This window comes from Rattus norvegicus, chromosome 3, assembly GCF_036323735.1.
Source record: "Rattus norvegicus strain BN/NHsdMcwi chromosome 3, GRCr8, whole genome shotgun sequence".
In the NCBI taxonomy this organism is placed as follows: Eukaryota; Metazoa; Chordata; class Mammalia; order Rodentia; family Muridae; genus Rattus; species Rattus norvegicus.
The window spans coordinates 93448253-93462337 of NC_086021.1; the positions used below are offsets into that span (position 1 = coordinate 93448253).

The following is a 14085-nucleotide window of genomic DNA, read 5'->3' on the forward strand; positions in this document are numbered from 1 at the left end:
AACCCCACAACAACTGTTGAGGGCAAAATAAGCTTCAAACTTAAAAAAGAATGGAAAGAAAGGAAACAAAAAAAAAGAAAAGAAAAGAAAGAAAATCATAAAAGGTAGGTTTAGGCTCTGCTTTGGCATGCTGACATCATGACACATTCGCAACACTGCTTAAACTGCACACTCCTTACTTGAAGCAGCATATCTAACTCCACAACTAGCAGTATCTTCTTGGGAGGAGGCCAAAAAGAACAGAACGCCTATACATGTCTTTTCTCTATACATGTTTTTTTTTTCCCTGAAACTGACTGAAGGGAAAGGAGTCTACAGTTGAGCAATCAATCCTCCTCGTTTTTCTCATTAAAGTCAGCATTGTCGTCATCATCTTCACCAACGTAGGTCACAGGGGTCTCCACCCTGGAGCTGCTGTACTGAGACCAATTAGAGTTCGTGGCCAGCATCCCATTTGCACCATTGCTCAAAACATTGGCAGAAAGTCTTGTGCTATTGACGTAGAACCTGTTGTCATGAGGAATTCTCCACCAATGGATCCCTGAGCCATCTCTGTCACATATGGTTCTAGAGTTTTTGGTACCAAATTTCTCGCCACCTTGACATCTTCAGCAGAGCAGTTGCCTGACTCCAGCCCACAGGCCATGTCCATGCATTTGAGTACCTCAATATTGTCATGGATTTCAAACATGTTGTCAAGGTTGAACAGATACTCAAATTTGTCATTGGAGATGCTGCAGTCAATGACTGTCTTCTTGCTGGTGATGACAGTGAAGAAGGACAAATGGATGACAGTTGGGAGGCGATGGTCTGTGGGCCTGCTGCTCAGTTTGGCGATTTCTCTGCACCAAGTTTTGAAGGTAATTTGCTACAGGATGAGCTCCTGGAGCTGTGACTACTTCTCCTTGATCCTTTCCAGCCTCCCCTGCCTCTCTACCTCTAAGTTCTGGCACTCCTGAGCTGAGTTGGTGGGCAGGCCAATCCATTTGATGTCTTTCTTCTTGGAGATGATGTTCAAGGCCATTAGCACATTTTGGCATTTCACTTATGTTTCTGTGGGTCTAATTAGATCAATCACTTCTTCTGTGATCTACCTCCACTATACCTTCTCTCCTGTTCAGATACTCAAGTAAGTTACCTGGTATTATTGACTATTTATGGCTTTCTTGAACTGAGAACCATTTCAGGAGTCCTTGTTTCTTACTGTTAAATCATTGAAATAGTCTTTAAAATCTGTTCAACTGAAGAGAGGCTCAAGGCTTTCTCCACCTGCACCTCTCACTTGACCGCAGTTGCTATTTTTCAAGGAACTCTACTCTTCACATATTTTCAACCAAGTTCTTCTTACTCCCTTGATCAAGACAAAATGAAATCTCTATTTTATACCCTTGTGATTCCTATGCTGAACCCACTGAATTATAGTTTAAGGAACAAAGATGTGAAAGAGGCCTCAGATAAAATTAAAAGAAAATTTGGTTTTTAATATTTATTGAGATTCACATGAAAGTTTTAGCTATTCACTGTGTTTTCTTGGCTTTGAAACTGTGGATATCTGCCTCATTCTTGTACATATATGTACTAGATTAAATTAAATGCAGTAGATTTAAACACTATTTCTTCACTCCTCTCATTTTTACAGTTTTTTGAAAAGCCTCTTAAGTTACCAACACATACCAGTAAGACTAGCATGTTGCTATAGGATACTAACTCAAAGTGAGGATATGATACAGAACTCTCTGGATTAAAAATCATGATCATTATGTTATAGTAGGTATTTTTCTGTATTTTGTGTTTTTCATTCATGGTGAATCTTCTTTCATCTTTGGTCATATGGGAAATGTAAGTCATGGATAAACATTGCACAAGCAAACTAATAGTTCTTAATAAGCTTCAAACTGCAATAGAATAAAGTGTGTGCAGAATATTCCTAGAGTAAATATATAAGTGCACTTTGCAAGAGAGTAGCAACCTTGACTAACACATCCTGTCGCATATCTAAAGATATACTCACCCATAGTGAACCATGGAGTTGGCTTGGCCTAACTAACCTTGAAAGAAATAGAATTTTAGGTTGTGGTCCATGGTTTCTAAGCAACAGTGTGCCTTACACTTCCTGAGAGACTGACATACTTTGTCAGGCAGTGGAATATTCAGGCTGTTTTGTGTTTCTCTGTATGTTACTTTTGGAAGTCAAGGAAGCTTGACAGAACAATTTGTTTCAGATACAAATCTGGAGTACTCCTTCACAACAGATGACCTTGGCCACAAAAGTAAGAGAACACACTTACAGTAGAAGGAAGGAACGATTCGAGGCAAAGTATCTATAAATTGCTAAGCTCTTATGGGCTATTTATCTGTTTCATTTTTGAATTTCAGATGCTCAAAGTAGCTTAAGAGCAAAGAAAAGGAGCCCTCATAAAGTACATGGCTACATGGTCTGTAATTGATAGAATGTTTTTCAGTAGCTTCATTTCCCTCCCCTGCACACTTCATTGTGTGAGTTAAATGATCCATTTGTTAACTCATAAACAATCATCTTGCAAATTCTTTGTTAACTATAACTCTTTTGTCAGATATATTTCAACATGAGGATGTGAATAGCCACTGTTTAAGAATGAATTGTGCAATTCATATTATAAACAACTACATTGTATATTTTAACTGAAATGTGAAAAGACAGAATTCTCCTCATAGAACTAAATTTCTAGACCACGTTCCAACAAGATTTCAGGGCAATCTTAATGTTAAGACCTGTTAACTCAATTCTAGAACATTTCATCTAATCAAGTTTTAGGATAACATCTTCGGGTAGCTCTGCCTCTATACACAAGGGATGCTCATGTGGGAAAAGACAATGTCTATGTAGTGATTTTTACAATCATAGGTCAGGATATATGGAGCTATACATTTAGAATATAAACCCTGATGGTTACAAATCTACCATATTTTGTCAATGTATCCTGGGTGCTAGAACTGTCAGTTCTTCCATAATTTCCTCCTTTTGCTTCATTTATTCTTTTTCCATACTTCTCCCTAGTTAAACAATGCTTGTCAATCCTTCTTTAAAACATTAATTCATTTGTATCTATTTTCTTCATTGATTTATATGAGAGAATAAATACATATATTTGCTCAAATATCAGATTCTCCGAGTTATGAAAACTTCTGAATCATATGTGAGAAAAATGAGACATCAAAAATATCAAAACAGACTTCCGGTGGTTAGCGGGAGTCCCAAACCCGCGGATCCCTGACCCCAGCAGCTCTCTGCTCCCAAACCCCTTGGGAGAGAGACCTCACCGCCTGGTCAGGTGGGCACTCCTGAGGCTGCAGAGCGGAAGAGACCACCAACACTGCCCACCCCTGCTCACATCCCTGGCCCAAGAGGAAACTGTATATGGCCTCTGGGTTCCTTTGGGGAGGGCCCAGGAGCAGCAGGTCCGGTGCGTCTGAGACACCACCAGAACCTGAAGGGACCTACCGGATAAACAGTTCTCTGCACCAAAATCCTGTGGGAGGGAGAGCTAAACCTTCAGAGAGCCAGACACGCCTGGGAAACCAGAAGAGACTGCACTCTGCACACATCTCTGACGCCAGAGGAAAACACAAAATGCCATCTGGAACCCTGGAGCATGGAAGCTCCCAGAAAGGGCAGCGCTGACTTTCCTGGTTGTTGCCACCACTGAGAGCTCGTAGGCAGCACCCCATGAGCAAACTTGAGCCTTGGGATCACAGGTAAGACCAACTTTTCTGCTGCGAGTGACCTGCCTGGTGAACCCAAGGCACAGACCCACAGGAACAGCTGAAGACCTGTAGATAGGAAAAACTACATGCCTGAAAGCAGAACACTCTGTCCCCATAACTGTCTGAAAGAAAACAGGAAAACAGGTCTACAGCACTCCTGACACACAGACTTATAGGACAGTCTAGCCACTGTCAGAAATAGCAGAACAAAGATACTAGATACACTAGATACACTAGATATTAGATACACTAGAGATAATCTGATGGCGAGAGGCAAGCGCAGGAACCCAAGCAACAGAAACCAAGACTACATGGCATCATCGGAGCCCAATTCTCCCACCAAAGCAAACACGCAATATCCAAACACACCAGAAAAGCAAGATCTCGTTTCAAAATGATATTTGATCATGAAGCTGGAGGACTTCAAGAAAGACGTGAAGAAATCCCTTAGAGAAACACAGGAAAACATTAATAAACAAGGAGAAGCCTACAGAGAGGAATCACAAAAATCCCTGAAAGAATTCGAGGAAAACATAAATAAACAAGTAGAAGCCCATAGAGAGGAGTCACAAAAATCCCTGAAAGAATTCCAGGAAAACACAATCAAACAGTTGAAAGAATTAAAAATGGAAATAGAAGCAATCAAGAAAGAACACATGGAAACAACCCTGGATATAGAAAACCAAAAGAAGAGACAAAGAGCTGTAGATACGGGCTTCACCAACAGAATACAAGAGATGGAAGAGAGAATCTCAGGAGCAGAAGATTCCATAGAAATCATTGACACAACTGTCAAAGATAATGTAAAGAGGAAAAAGATACTGGTCCAAAACATACAGGAAAACCAGGACTCAATGAGAAGATCAAACTTAAGGATAATAGGTATAGAAGAGAGTGAATACTCCCAGCTCAAAAGACCAGTAAATATCTTCAACAAAATCACAGAAGAAAACTTCCCTAACCTAAAAAAAGAGATACCCATAGACATGAAAGAAGCCTACAGAACTCCAAATAGATTGGACCAGAAAAGAAACACCTCCCATCACATAATAATCAAAACACCAAACGCACAAAATAAAGAAATAATATTAAAAGCAGGAAGGGAAAAAGATCAAGTAACATATAAAGGCAGACCTATCAGTATCACACCAGAATTTTCGCCAGAAACTATGAAAGCCAGAAGATCCTGGACAGATGTCATACAGACCCTAAAAGAACACAAATGCCAGCCCAGGTTACTGTAACCTGCAAAACTCTCAATTAACATAGATGGAGAAACCAAGATATTCCATGACAAAACCAAATTTACACAATATCTTTCTACAAATCCAGCACTACAAAGGATAATAAATGGTAAAGCCCAACAAAAGGAGGCAAACTGTACCTTAGAAGAAGCAAGAAACTAATCGTCTTGGCAACAAAACAAAGAGAAGAAAAGCACACAAACATAACCTCATAGCCAAATATGAATATAACAGGAAGCAATAATCACTATTCCTTAATACCTTCAACATCAATGGCATCAACTCCCCAATAAAAAGACATAGATTAACAAACTGGATTCGCAACGAGGATCCTGCATTCTGCCGCCTACAGGAAACACACCTCAGAGACAAAGACAGACACTACCTCAGAATGAAAGGCTGGAAAACAACTTTCCAAGCAAATGGTCGGAAGAAGCAAGCTGGAGTAGCCATTCTATTATCAGATAAAATCAATTTTGAACTAAAAATCATCAAAAAAGATAAGGAAGGACACTTCATATTCATCAAAGGAAAAATCCACCAAGAAGACTCTCAATCCTAAATATCTATGCCCCAAATACAAGGGCACCTACATACGTAAATGAAACCCTACTAAAGCTCAAAACACACATTGCACCTCACACAATAATATTAGGAGATTTCAACACCCCACTCTCATCAATGGACAGATCATGGACACAGAAATTAAACATAGACATAGACAGACTAAGAGAAGTCATGAGCCAAATAGACTTAACAGATATTTATAGAACATTCTATCCTAAAGCAAAAGGATATAGTTCTTCTCAGCTCCTCATGGTACTTTCTCCAAAATTGACCATATAATTGGTCAAAAAACGGGCCTCAACAGGTACAGAAAGATAGAAATAATCCCATGCGTGCTATCGGACCACCATGGCCTAAAACTGGTCTTCAATAACAATAAGGGAAGAATGCCCACATATACGTGGAAATTGAACAATGCTCTACTCAATGATAACCTGGTCAAGGTTGAAATAAAGAAAGAAATTATAGACTTTTTAGAATTTAATGAAAATGAAGGTACAACATACCCAAACTTGTGGGACACAATGGAAGCTGTGCTAAAAGGAAAACTCATAGCGCTGAGTGCCTCCAGAAAGAAACAGGAGAGAGCATATGTCAGCAGCTTGACAGCACACCTAAAAGCTCTAGAACAAAAAGTAGCAAATACGCCCAGGAGGAGTAGAAGGCAGGAAATAATCAAACTCAGCTGAAATCAACCAAGTAGAAACAAAAAGGACCATAGAAAGAATCAACAGAACCAAAAGTTGGTTCTTTGAGAAAATCAACAAGATAGATAAACCCTTAGCCAGACTAACGAGAGGACACAGAGAGTGTGTCCAAATTAACAAAATCAGAAATGAAAAGGGAGACATAACTACAGATTCAGAGGAAATTCAAAAAATCATCAGATCTTACTATAAAAGCCAATATTCAACACAACTTGAAAATCTGCAGGAAATGGACAATTTCCTAGACAGATACCAGGTACCGAAGTTAAAACAGGAACGAATAAACCAGTTAATCAACCCCATAACTCCTAAGGAAATAGAAGCAATCATTAAAGGTCTCCCAAACAAAAAGAGCCCAGGTCCAGACGGGTTTAGTGCAGAATTCTATCAGACCTTCATAGAAGACCTCTTACCAATACTATCCAAACTATTCCACAAAATTGAAACAGATGGAGCACTCCCGAATTCCTTCTATGAAGCCACAATTACTATTATACCTAAACCACACAGAGACCCAACAAAGAAAGATTACTTCAGACCAATTTCCCTTATGAATATCGACGCAAAAATACTCAATAAAATTCTGGCAAATCGAATCCAAGAGCATATCAAAATAATCATCCACCATGATCAAGTAGGCTTCATCCCAGGCATGCATGGTTTATTATATGGAAAACCATCAACATGATCCATTGTATAAACAAACTGAAACAACAAAACCACATGATCATTTCATTAGTTGCTGAGAAAGCATTTGACAAAATTCAACACCCCTTCATGATGAAAGTCATGGAAAGAATAGGAATTCAAGGACCATATCTGAACATAGTAAAAGCCATATACAGTAATCCAGTTGCTAACATTAAACTAAATGGAGAGAAACTTGAAGCAATCCAGCTATAATCAGGGACTAGACAAGGGGCTGCCCACTCTCTCCCTACTTATTCAATATAGTTCTTGAAGTCCTAGCCAGAGCCATCAGACAACAAAAGGAGGTCAAGGGGATACAGATCAGCAAAGAAGAAGTCAAAATATCACTTTTTGCAGATGTTGTGATAGTATATTTAAGTGATCCCAAAAGTTCCACCAGAGAACTACTAAAGCTGAGAGACAACTTCAACAAAGTGGCTGGGTATAAAATTAACTCAAATAAATCAGTAGCCTTCCTCTACACAAAAGAGAAACAAGCCGAGAAAGAAATTAGGGAAACGACACCCTTCATAATAGACCCAAATAATTTAAAGTACCTCGGAGTGACTTTAACCAAGCAAGTAAAAGATTTGTACAATACGAACTTCAAGACTCTGAAGAACGAAATTGAAGAAGTCCTCAGAAGATGGAAAGATCTCCCATGCTCAAGGATTGGCAGGATTAATATAGTAAAAATGGCCATTTTACCAAAAGCGATCTACAGATTCAATGCAATCCCCATGAAAATACCAATCCAATTCTTCAAAGAGTTAGACAGAACAATTTGCAAATTCATCTGGAATAACAAAAAACCCAGGATAGCTAAGATTATCCTCAACAATAAAAGGACTTCAGGGGGAAACACTATCCCTGAACTCAAGCAGTATTACACAGCAATAGTGATAAAAACTGCATGGTATTGGTACAGAGACAGACAGATAGACGAGTGGAACGGAATTGAAGACTGAGAAATGAACCCACACACCTATGGGCACTTGCTTTTTGACAAAGGAGCCAAAACCAACCAATGGAAAAAAGATAGTATTTTCAGCAAATGGTGCTGGTTAAACAGGAGGTCAACATGTAGAAGAATGCAGATCGATCCATGCTTATCACCCTGTACAAAGCTTAAGTCCAAGTGCATCAAGGACCTCCACATCAAACCAGATACACTCAAACTAATAGAAGAAAACTAGGGAAGCATCTGGAATACATGCGCACTGGAAAAAATTTCCTGAACAAAGCACCAATGGCTAATGCTTTAAGATCAAGAATCGACAAATGGGATCTCATAAAACTGCAAAGCTTCTGTAAGGCAAAGGACACTGTGGTTAGGATAAAATGGCAACCAACAGATTGGGAAAAGATCTTTACCAACCCTACAACAGATAGAGGCCTTATATCCAAAATATACAAAGAACTCAAGAAGTTAGACCGCGGGGAGACAAATAACACTATTAAAAAATGGGGTTCAGAGCTAAACAAAGAATTCACAGCTGAGGAATGCCGAATGGCTGAGAAACACCTAAAAAATGTTCAACATCTTTAGTCATAAGGGAATTGCAAATCAAAACAACCCTGAGATTTCACCTCACACCAGTGAGAATGGCTAAGATCAAAAACTCAGGTGACAGCACATGCTGGCGAGGATGTGGAGAAAGAGGAACACTCCTCCATTGTTGGTGGGATTGCAGACTGGTACAACCATTCTGGAAATCAGTCTGGAGGTTCCTCAGAAAATTGGACATTGAACTGCCTGAGGACCCTGCTACACCTCTCTTGGGCATATACCCAAAAGATGCCCCAACATATAAAAATGTCACATGCTCCACTATGTTCATTGCAGCCTTATTTATAATAGCCAGAAGCTGGAAAGAACCCAGATGCCCTTCAACAGAGGAATGGATACAGAAAATGTAGTACATCTACACAGTGGAATATTACTCAGCTATCAAAAACAATGACCTTATGAAATTCGTAGGAAAATGGTCGGAACTGGAAAATATCATCCTGAGTGAGGTAACCCAATAACAGAAAAACACACATGGTATGCACTCATTGATAAGTTGCTATTTGCCCCAATGCTTGAATTACCCTAGATGCCAAGAACAAATGAAACTCAAGACAGATGATCAAAATATGAATGCTTCACTCCTTCTTCAAAAGGGGAACAAGAATACCCTTGGCAGGGAAGAGAGAGGCAAAGATGAAAACAGACACAGAAGGATCACCCATTCAGAGCCTGCCCCACTTGTGGCCCATGCATATACAGCCATCCAATTAGACAAGACGGATGAAGCAAATAAGTGAAGGCTGACAGGAGCCAGATGTAGATCACTCCTGAGAGACACAGCCAGAATACAGCAAACATAGAGGCCTATGCCAGCAGCAAACCACTGAATTGAGAATAGGACTCCTGTTGAAGGAATCAGAGAAAGAACTGGAAGAGCTTGAAGGGGCTCAAGACCCCATATGTACAACAATTCCAAGCAACCAGAGCTTCCAGGGAGTAAGCCACTACCTAAAGAGTATACATGGACTGACCGTGGTCTCTGACCTCATAGGTAGCAATGAATATCCTAGTAAGAGCACCAGTGGAAGGGGAAGCCCTGGGTGCTGCTAAGACTGAACCCCCAGTGAACTAGATTGTTGGGGGGAGGGTGACAAGGGGGGGAGAATGGGGATGGGAACACCCATAAAGAAGGGATGGGGAAGGGGGATGTTTGCCCGGAAACCGGGAAAGGGAATAACACTCGAAATGTATATAAGAAATACTCAAGTTTATAAAAAAAAAAAAACAAAAAAAAAAAACCACATGATCATTTCATTAGATGCTGAGAAAGCATTTGACAAAATTCAACACCCCTTCATGATAAAAGTCCTGGAAAGACTAGGAATTCAAGGCCCACACCTAAACATAGTAAAAGCCATATACAGTAAACCAGTTGCTAACATTAAACTAAATGGATAGAAACTTGAAGCAATCTCAGGGACTAGACAAGGCTGCCCACTCTCTCCCTACTAATTCAATATAGTTATTGAAGTTCTAGCCAGAGCAATCAGACAACAAAAGGAGGTTAAGGGGATACAGATCGGAAAAGAAGAAGTCAAAATATCACTATTTGCAGATGATATGATAGTATATTAAAGTGATCCCAAAAGGTCCACCAGAGAACTACTTAAGCTGATAAACAGCTTCAGCAAAGTGGCTGGGTATAAAATTAACTCAAATAAAACAGTAGCCTTCCTCTACACAAAAAAGAAACAAGCCGAGAAAGAAATTAGGGAAACGACACCCTTCATAATAGACCCAAATAATATCAAGTACCTCGGTGTGACTTAACCAAGCAAGTAAAAGATTTGTACAATAAGAACTTCAAGACTCTGAAGAAAGAAATTTAAGAAGTCCTCAGAAGATGGAAAGATCTCCCATGCTCATGGATTGGCAGGATTAATATAGTAAAAATGACCATTTTACCAAAAGCGATCTACAAATTCAATGCAATCTCCATCAAAATACCAATCCAATTTTTCAAAGAGTTAGACAGAACAATTTGCAAATTCATCTGGAATAACAAAAAACCCAGGATAGCTAAAACTGTCCTCAACAATAAAAGGACTTCAGGGGGAATCACTATCCCTGAACTCAAGCAGTATTACAGAGCAATAGTGATAAAAACTGCATGGTATTGTTACAGAGACAGACAGATAGACCAATGGAACAGAATTGAAGACCCAGAAATGAACCCACACACCTATGAGCACTTGATTTTTGACAAAGGAGCCAAAACCATCCAATGGAAAAAAGATAGCATTTTCAGCAAATGGTGCTGGTTCATCTGGAGGTCAACATGTAGAAGAATGCAGATCGATCCATGCTTATCACCCTGTACAAAGCTTAAGTCCACATCAAACCAGATACACTCAAACTAATAGAAGAAAAACTAGGTAAGCATCTGGAACACATGTGCACTGGAAAAAATTTCCTGAACAAAAACCTATGGCTAATGCTTTAAGATCAAGAATCGACAAATGGGATCTCATAAAACTGCAAAGCTTCTGTAAGGCAAAGGACACTGTGGTTAGGACAAAACGGCAACCAACAGATTGGAAAAAGATCTTTACCAATCCTGCAACAGATAGAGGCTTTATATCCAAAATATACAAAGAACTCAAGAAGTTAGACGCAGGGAGACAAATAACCCTATTAAAAATGGGGTTCAGAGCTAAACAAAGAATTCACAGCTGAGGAATGCCGAATGGCTGAGAAACACCTAAAAAATGTTGGGGCTGGGGATTTAGCTCAGTGGTAGAGCGCTTACCTAGGAAGCGCAAGGCCCTGGGTTCGGTCCCCAGCTCCGAAAAAAAGAACCAAAAAAAAAAAATGTTCAACATCTTTAGTCATAAGGGAAATGCAAATCAAAACAACCCTGAGATTTCACCTCACACCAGTGAGAATGGCTAAGATCAAAAACTCAGGTGATAGCAGATGCTGGCTAGGATGCGGAGAAAGAGGAACACTCCTCCATTGTTGGTGGGATTGCAGACTGGTACAACCATTCTGGAAATCAGTCTGGAGGTTCCTCAGAAAATTGGACATTGAACTGCCTGAGGACCCAGCTATACCTCTCTTGGGCATATACCCAAACGATGCCCCAACATATAAAAACGACACGTGCTCCACTATGTTCATCGCAGCCTTATTTATAATAGCTAGAAGCTGGAAAGATCCCAGATGCCCTTCAACAGAGGAATGGATACAGAAAATGTGGTACATCTACACAATGGAATATTACTCATCTATCAAAAACAATGACTATGAATTTCGTAGGCAAATGGTCGGAACTGGAAAATATCATCCTGTGTGAGGTAACCCAATAACAGAAAAACACACATGGCATGCACTCATTGATAAGTGGCTATTAGCCCAAATGCTTGAATTACCCTATATGCCTAGAACAAATGAAACTCACTACGGATGATGAAAATGTGAATGCTTCACTCCTTCTTTAAAAGGGGAACAAGAATACCCTTGGCAGGGAATAGAGAGGCAAAGATTAAAACAGAGACAGAAGCATCACCCATTCAGAGCCTGCCCCTCATGTGGCCCATACATGTACAGCCATCCAATTAGACAAGATGGATGAAGCAAAGAAGTGCAGGCAGACAGGAGCTGGATGTAGATCGCTCCCGAGAGACACAGCCAGAATACAATAAATACATAGGCGAATGCCAGCACCAAACCACTGAACTGAAAATAGGACCCCCGTTGAAGGAATCAGAGAAAGAACTGGAAGAGCTTGAAGGGGCTCGAGACCCCATAGGTACAACGATGCCAAGCAACCAGAGCTTCCAGGGACTAAGCCACTACCTAAAGACTATACATGGACTGACCCTGGACTCTGACCTCATAGGTAGCAATGAATATCCTAGTAAGAGCACCAGTGGAAGGGGAAGCCCTGGGTCCTGCTAAGACTGAACCCCCAGTGAACGTGATTGTTGGGGGGAGGGCGGCAAGGGGGGAGGATGGGGAGAGGAACACCCATAAAGAAGGGGAGTGGGAGGGATTAGGGGGATGTTGCCCAGAAACCGGGAAAGGGAATAACACTCGAAATGTATATAAGATATACTCAAGTTAATAAAAAAATATATCAAAACAAAATTTCATATATATATATACATATATATATAATGTCATTTAAGAATGCCAATAACCATTTTTAAAATAATCTCACCTGAATGCAGCATATTCTATCTACACATTTAGATATGTTAGGTTTTGAAAAAAGAACATGGTTGTCAATGCAAATCTAAAATATTCTATGCCCTTAAGGTATATAGGCCTATTTAGAACGTTTACCTGCTCTTGAATGAAATTTGTTATGTGGTATCTGTCTAGAAAACCATTCATTTCATCTAGATTTTCCAATTTTGTTAAGTATAGGCTTTTGTAGTAGGATTTGATGATTTGAATTTCTTTTGTTTCTCTTGTTATGTCTCCCTTCTCATTTCTGATTTTCGTAATTTGGATACTGCCCCTGGACCCTTAGTTAGTTTGGTTAGGGGTTTATCTATCTTATTGATTCTCACAAAGAACTAAATCTTGGTTTTGTTGATTCTTTTTATAGATCTTTTTGTTTCTACTTGGTTTATTTCATCTCTGAGTTTGATTATTTCTTGGCATCTACTCCTGTTAGGTGAATTTGTTTCTCTTTGATCTAGAGCTTTCAGGTGTGCTGTCAAACTGTTAGTGGATGCTCTCTCCAATTTCTTCATTGTATGAAATAAGTTTGAACATGCTGTGCCTTCATTTTCGTTAAATTCTAAAAGGTGTTTAATTTCTTTCTTTATTTCTTTTTTGACCAAATTGTCATTGAGTAGAGTGTTGTTCAGCTTTCATGTGTATGTGGGCTTTTTGATTTGTTGTTGTTGTTGTTGTTGTTGTTGTTGTTGTTGTTGAAGAGTAGCCTTAGTTCATAGTGATCTGATAGGATGCGTGTGATGATTTCTATCTTTTTTATTTATTAAGGCCTGTTTTGCGACCAGTTATATGGTCAGTTTTTGAGAAGGTACCATGAGATGCTGAGAAGAAGGTATATGTTTTTGTTTTAGGATGAAATGCTCTATAGGTGTCTGTTAAATCCACTTGGTTAATAATTTCTGTTAGTTTCAGTGTGCCTCTGTTTAGTTTCTGTTTCTATGATCTGTCCATTGAAGAGAATGGTATATTGAAGTCTCCTACAACTATTGTGTCTGATGCCATGTATGCTTTGAGCTTTAGTAAAGTTTCTTTCATAAATGTGGATGACCTTGCATTTGGAGCACAGATGTTCAGAATTGAGAGTTCATCTTGTTAGATTTTTTCTTTGATGAGTATGAACTGCCATTCCATACATTTTTTGGTTGAATGTCTATTGTATTTGATATTAGAATGATTACCCCTGCTTGTTTCTTGGGACCATTTGTTTTCCAGCCTTTTACTCTGAGGTAGGTCTGTCTTTGTCATGGAGATATGTTTCCTATATGCAGCAAAATGCTGTGTTCTCTTTATTATCCATTCTGTTAGTTTATGTCTTTTTATTGGTGAATTGAATCCATTGTTGTTGAGAGATATTAGGGACCAATAATTGATG

General features: G+C 39.4%; 2 pseudogenes; one reads left to right on the plus strand and one right to left on the minus strand.

The window, feature by feature from the left end:
• Positions 1 to 326: 326 nt before the first annotated feature.
• On the minus strand, positions 327 to 986 carry Tfdp1-ps1 (transcription factor Dp-1, pseudogene 1; annotated as a pseudogene).
• Positions 811 to 1464, plus strand: Or5w22b-ps1 (olfactory receptor family 5 subfamily W member 22B, pseudogene 1; annotated as a pseudogene).